The sequence below is a fragment of the Solea senegalensis genome, linkage group LG16, assembly GCF_019176455.1.
Source record: "Solea senegalensis isolate Sse05_10M linkage group LG16, IFAPA_SoseM_1, whole genome shotgun sequence".
In the NCBI taxonomy this organism is placed as follows: Eukaryota; Metazoa; Chordata; class Actinopteri; order Pleuronectiformes; family Soleidae; genus Solea; species Solea senegalensis.
In genome coordinates this window covers 7,447,855-7,454,866 of record NC_058036.1, presented here as the reverse complement: position 1 = coordinate 7,454,866, position 7,012 = coordinate 7,447,855, and the positions used below count along the sequence as shown (strand labels likewise).

General features: G+C 46.1%; 1 long non-coding RNA gene across 1 annotated transcript; it reads left to right on the top strand.

Annotated features, from left to right (window-relative positions):
- Positions 1–614: 614 nt before the first annotated feature.
- Positions 615–5,126, top strand: LOC122782829. The gene is made up of 2 exons (XR_006361980.1): positions 615–1,130; positions 4,950–5,126. It is a non-coding gene; the product is annotated as an uncharacterized LOC122782829 (long non-coding RNA).
- The last annotated feature ends 1,886 nt before the right edge of the window (positions 5,127–7,012 follow it).

Here is a 7,012-nt window from a genome sequence, read left to right as displayed (position 1 = left end):
AACTTGGTTTAAAAAAGAAAAAGTATTTGTTTGCACAGTTCCATCAATTTGCTTCTGTGGTGTGACACGGGTCCATAGAGCATCTGCTTGACTGTTGAGACAATCACAGGAAACACTAAGCATAATAATCAAGAGTTTAACCCTGACCCCGAATGGTTCTGTTGAAAAAGCTTACGTCTTGTCTTCCGAGCAGGTTACAAAGAAATTATTAATCTGCTATTAGTCTGAACCCGGTTCCTTGTAATCAGATGCAGTGGCCTCCGTGTTGCCTGAAACGCGGAGGGGCCTCGGGACCAGTCGCTGACAGTGACTGATTTGAGCGTCTTGTTTTTGAACTTCAAGACGCCTGAAAGCCGATCTCTTGGTAACATTTCTGACGGGGGAACACTTCGCAGTCATGCCCCCGACTCTTGAGAGTCGCCGTGTCTTAACTGGCTCGGCTCATATTTAACTGGACCAGGAAGAGTTGGAAAATGAGGTTGAAGCCAAACACACTTAAGTAAGAGGTGAGCGTGTTTGTGTGTGTGTGTGGGTGCGTGCGTGTGCATGGGTGGTGGTGGGTGGGGGTCACAGGGATGTTCTTGACTGTGTCATCCAGCAGCTGTTTCCCTCAAACCCTGCCTCACCCACTCCTCCCCTCCCGCCCCACCGCTTCACAATGAAACCAATACAAAGAAACAGGAAGTGCCTCCCGTTAAACTGGGGCCCAATCAAAGCCATCATTATTCCCGTGTCAGAAATTTTTTACAGGAAATAGCTTCTCAGAAAATATGCCAGCTGTGCAGGGAGTGTGGCAATATTGTCTTACGGGTCGCCTCTGTTTTTGCTGTGCGTGTTTTGTTTTTCTCTCTCTCTCTCTCTCTCTCTCTCTTCTTCCACTTTATCAGTCACCGCTAACAAAAGAGACACACACAGACCCGTCGCGACCACGTGCGCTGCACACTGTCACTGCTGTGCGTTCACAAGGCAAGCCAGGCACTGTGTTCACTGGGGCTGGGTGGTTATTGTGCAAGCTGTGAAAAGGGCTCCCCCGCTGCGTCTGCACCGGCTTCTTCGGTTCCCACCCTGAACCAAGCAATTGTCTTTTTCAAACCCTTGCGAGTGGAGCTGAGCCCAGAGAGCACGCAGATGTGAGATTACACACACACACACACACACACACACACACACGTGCACACAAAGCTTTGCCTACTGAAGCCGCATCTGTAAGTGTGCTACTCATATTACAGCGTAAACGGTGGGTTTAGGTGAAGCCTAACGTTTGCCAGATGCTGCGGTAAAGTCACCAGGAGGTTAGCCCAACACTGGAGTGTTATTGTTGGCCGGGGAGGGTGGAATCATCTGCCTCCCTAACAAGGGGAGGGGTGGGGGGCACACATCTGGCGTGAACAGAAAAGTCATTTATGAGCATTATCTTAAACAAGCGTGAATAACGGCACTGATGCTCAGGCTCATGCGTGATATTGAACCGGCAGATCGGAACCGAAGCCCCCGCGATCAATCGGTCCCACGGCCGAGAAGAAAGGTGCCTCCGCCGCTTATCTAATCTTCAGTTTGTCCTCCGTAATCTCTCCGTCACTCCCGAGTCCTTGCAGACGTCTGGAGGACAATAATTAACTCAGTCAATCAACGCGTTGACACAGGTGAGCACTGCTCAGGTTGTTAAACAGTCATTATAGGGCTGTTGGAGTGTGAACGATCAGACACACACACACACACAAATTTGATTGACTGCTAACAGTGTCACAGCTTGTCTGTCACATTAGACCGAAGGTGGAGGCTCATCTGGCCGAGGTCTGCACACCTTTCGTCTCTGCGAGCGCTCGACACAACATAAAGCTCCAGCGTGGAAAAGATTGTGTTTACAAACGCAATCACATGAGCATTTCTCTTATTTAACACCATTTCTAGGTTTGCTCAGGCCTGAGAGCTGCTCTTCACAGTGGAGCTTATCAGCAGTGTTTGAAGTGTTTGTCTTTATCTGAGCTCACTGTGTCGGGGTCAACAGCCTGACCCGATGGTCTTTGTCTCGGCCCTCACTGTTTTCCCTGTCCCATTTTGTACCACTACCATACAGATAACTGGGTGTATCTGCCAAGCTTTTGATTTGAGACTACTTGGAGTGCTCCCTTTATTTTAATACTAAAACTGTGTACGTAGAGATAATAAACAAAGCAATAAAAAAAGAAGAGGCAAGTGGCGAGCAGATGTATTGGTTTTTAAGGCCCAAAACACTGCACAGCAGATAATTACGCTGTGAGATATTGTCCTGACTGCCGAGGTCATTTATGTCCCGGACTGTCCCATATGTTTACAATAAAAGGTGGTAGCCATGGATCAGGGGCAGAGCAGGTTGTCTTCTAATCAGAGGTTTTGGATTCGATCCCTGACTTTGTCTACACCAGGGGTGTCAAACATACGGCCCGCCAGAGGGTCCAATCCGGCCCACAGGATGAATTTGTTAAAATTTCACACTACGATTACAATCTAAACGTAATGTCAAATGCAATATTTTTCACTTCCAGATACCTGTGACTAAATGCTTGTGCCTTTATAGATCCAGTGTGATGTGTAAATAGTAAATTTAGGCATGATATTGTTGAAACTGCACTTATATTGTCATGTTTTGTAAAAATGAAGTTCTTGTTGGTCATAGGTTATTATGCTATTATTTTACTGGTCCGGCCCACTTGAGATCACATTGTGCTGTATGTGGCCCCTGAACAAAAATGAGTTTGACACCCCTGGTCTACACGCTGACATGACTTACCCATGCCAGCAGCGTGTGATCGATGTGTGCTAGGAGTGGCGTTAAAAATAGCTTAAAATGATTCTGTGAGTCTGGACCGATATGGATGTGAAATGCAATCCAGCTTGACGGGCCGGAAGATGCGCGGTATAGACCCTTTTCGAGAGCTGCGTCACAGAAACGTGTGCGCGCGCAGTTTGGGCTCAGAAAACACTCGTACCATTAACTTGTAGCGCAGTTGGCTGCGAAAATAAAACCAGCAGTGGTGTCAAGTTCTTCACAATCCCTACAGGATCCCTTTCTAGCTAGCTAGCTTCTTTGCTAGCTAGCTAGCTAGAATGTTGACAAGTAAACATGGTGTGCTAAAAAACGTTCTTTCTCGCGTGTTCAGGCTAGGTTTATCTATAAGGTAAGAGTGAATACTTACTAGCCACTTGCTAATATCATCTACCCAATCTTTTATGGAAGCTGGCTCAGGCAGACCGTTGCCGTCGGCTAGTAGCTGCTAATTTATTTAGTTATTGTTCGCAGTCCTTAATCACCAAAAAAGAACATATTGAGAATTATTATAGGACGGTGGACATACGTGCTCTTCGCTTACCCGTTTGTGTCGTTTTCTGACCCCGAACTGCACACGTTTTCTCGCTAGGTTTGGGATGTTGTTCAAAGTTAGACCTCGCTGCAAACACCAACAGCGGTGTGAAAACCCAATATTAAATTGAATTCATCTCAAATTCATATATTCTGTTTGCCAATAAAAGATGAATCAAATTTTCAATTTTCAATTTTAATTTCATGTTCCCATATAAATGAAATCCCTCGCTCTCTCAGTTTGTTAAAGCTGAAATATTCCTCTTCTGGCTTTCGCTGAGGAAGCAGCATTTTTGTGTCTTTGACCCTCAACTTTGGCCAGAGTTTTAAGCGGCACATGACTATTTCGAGTAAATTACAGAGCAGCCGGAGAATGTTAGCAGGAAATGTCCATAACACAATACACACACACAGACACGGCGAAACCGATTTAGGCATTTCCTGGTAGTGTTTTAGTGTGACTCATTGTTGTGTTTCTTCACTTTTTTTTTTTTTTTTAAACATAGAAACAATACTACATGTAGATTTGACTGCATTTCTTAGTAGTTCTGTTTGTGAACATGTTGCATGCTGGGCCACAGCTTTGGTGGGCGGTCTCTTTCATTTCTGGGTTGTGGAATCAAGTGTTTCGTTGGACAGTGAAAGAAAAACGTCAAAACTATTACAGCCGTGGTGACATGTTTGGTTTACAAAGACAAATTAAAACCTGCTCCATAATTCCAGGTCCATTTTCCTTGGTGTGCTGCACATTATGTGCAGGGAAGCATTTTAATGTGTGGCTGGCTGCACAGAAAAGTCACTTGTAAGAGAATGTAAATCACTATAAATGGAGAATCCGTCTCCTTAAAAAGAGTGCACGGCAACCAGACCGAGTGGGAGACAGGTTGTATGTTGCGTTTGATTGAATGTGGAGCTCAGCAGTCTGTGTGTGAGAGCTTTTAATCAGGTCACTGAGAGACCCAGACCCTCTGCTCCCACTCTGCCCCCTCTGTCTGGAGGGCTCCACCAAGGGTGACCAAGAGGGGCACCACTGACCCAGATTAGGGAAGGGTAAGTGTGTGTGTGTGTGTGTGTGTGGAAGCGGCGAGAATCATCTGCGTATCACGTCTCAATCCCCACTGTTTCAATTCATTAGCTGCATAAGGAGGAGACAGGAGAGATGAAGAGGTTTGGCAAGTGTGTGTGTGTTCACGCATGCGTGATAATAACCTATATGTCCTTCTGTATGTGCACATGTGCTGGGAGACACGGGGTGTGTGTGTGTGTGTGTGTGTGGGTGGGTGTGTTTGAAGGGGGCTCGGGGACAAAACGATGTGTGAAAAGAATACACTGTCATTGACAGAAGGAGAAAGTCACTGCTGTGGCTTATCTTAGATTTCAGGGACTCACTTGACCTAGAAAGACACACACACACACACACAGGTGCAGAGATACCCACCAGGGACCTAATGGCCTCTGTCTTTGTGTGTGTGTGTGTGTGTGTGAGTGAAGCCTGACCAGCTGATCCCTTGCGGCGGCAGCAGCAACCGTAGCATCGGGCTCGTCGATGTCTTCCTTTATCTCAATCTTTCTTTCCTTCGCCGCCTGAGCATCTCTTTCTTCTTCGCAGGTTCTCCCACTGGCATCTTCCATGCTAATGTCTCGTTGGTCTCTGCTTCGCCCCTTGCGGACTTCCTGTTTTGAATTCTTCATCCATGTCCATGTCCTCACAGGGACGCCGCGCACCAACTTGCATTGTGCGATGTCTGTGGACAAAATAAAGGGCTTTAACTTTGGCCTTAATCAGTTCACTGGTCAAAAACACATCTGTCGGTTTCGGTAGAGCAAAGTGCAGCCGGAGCACTGTATTTCTCACAGAATTGTAGTTAAGACACTCTTTATATCCAAAGCAACATACATGCAACAACTCTGTGTGGGGGGGGGGTCTTGCAAAAGTATAGCCCTGGTCCGTAATTACAAGGTCAGCATTTTAGTTCAAGTGAGTTCTCGCTTGCAAAACAAGCGCAGGAACAGCAATGACACAATAGCGTTCGTGTGCATCATCTGGTAGTCATCTGCAAACTGTTACATAGGTCTTGATTTTGGTTCAAAGTGAAGCATGCAGCTCCAGACTGAGTGCGGCCAAGACTGGCCGTGGAGCAGCAGAGACAGCCACTTTGTCTCCACGCTGTCCGCAGACTCTCGCTCTGGCTCGCTCATTTGCAGTTTTGGAAACAGGGGGAATTGTTTTCGAGGAGAGATTAGTGTCGACAGTGCTCCCGTTAACGGTCGTCTAGAGTTAACTGCAGCAAAAAACAAATTCACTGTCATCTCTGGTCGGTGCTGTGGGTCTCTTTTGCATACCCTGTCATTTGTTAGTCAAAGATGAACCGTGCAAGTTCAAATGCAAACTCTGTGTGCGAGGATCACAGGTGTTTCACCAATCGGAGCGCCCACACCTACGACCAACTGACTTCAGCTGCGATCCAGTCTGACCTTAAGTGTGCTTACACAAAGCCAGATGTTTGTCCTAATTGGGAATAGCTGAAGAATTAACGGACTGTTCTAGTCAGGGTCGTTAAAAAGCGACAAAACAAGAGTGTGACCAGCAGCTGGCAGCTTCTCCAGCCGGCCCACTCACGTCGTCTTGTTTGGGCCTCTGTGCGGTGGCCGTGGGCTTTATGGCCTTCTCTGCAGCTTGTGTCCCACCTGCTGTACGGTTACATTTCCACAGTTTATTCCTGTGCAGAGAGCTCAGTCAAATATTCACACCCAAGGACATGGGCAGAGCCCGCCAGACAACAAGATAGTGACAGTAGCACAGTTCCCACCACGTGCAGCCCAGTGTGTTTGATTTCATTTTACTAATAATCTTATGACTAAAATACCGTTTCGTTTTAGTCGTATTTTAGTCTAGTCGACTAATTCAGTAGATTATACATTTTAAGGTTTATTATTATAATGTAAACGCAGACATAAAGATTTATATTTGTCTCAACAATCAAATCTAATTTTTCTTTTTCTTTGCTTCAGTTCGAAGACAGCGAAACTTATTATCTTCAGTATCTTCAATTTATTTAATTCAAATCCAATATTAGCAGCGTTAGCGTTTTTGCGGCTGTGTGCACTTTACCGAACCTTTGCATAGATGACTCGCCTCCAAATGTCGCTTCAGGTCCGTTGTTAGTTTCCAGGGTTTTTTGTCTTCCGTGACATCGTACGTGAAATCCGACCGTGCGTCGTCTCTTCTCTTTTTGTCATATCAACTTCATTTTGAATCTCTTCACGTCTCGTTTTTGTTGGTGAGAAAGGGTCGAAACACTGGTACACGACAGCCGCTAGTTTTTACACTTTAGCCTCGTGTTACCGATGTTTCTCACAGTTTTTACTAACCTAAGTGGCGCAGAGCCTGGCCGACTCGCTCCATTTGCACTCCCACCATGTGTCTGTGAAGTCTGAGGAAGAGGAAGGATTGAGGAACCACCTGCGCTCTCACAGGTAAACAAAAGTGAATTACACGACGTTGAACGCGGCGGAACCTGTCCCATTGTTTTCTTTCTCGGAGAGAGCAGTGAGCGATTTCATCTGAGCCATTTCTTATTGTACTGCGCCGCGCGCATGCTCTGATATTGAGGTGCAAAGTTGGAAGTGACATCACTGATAGTTGCCAGTTCATTTTATACCCAATCCTGT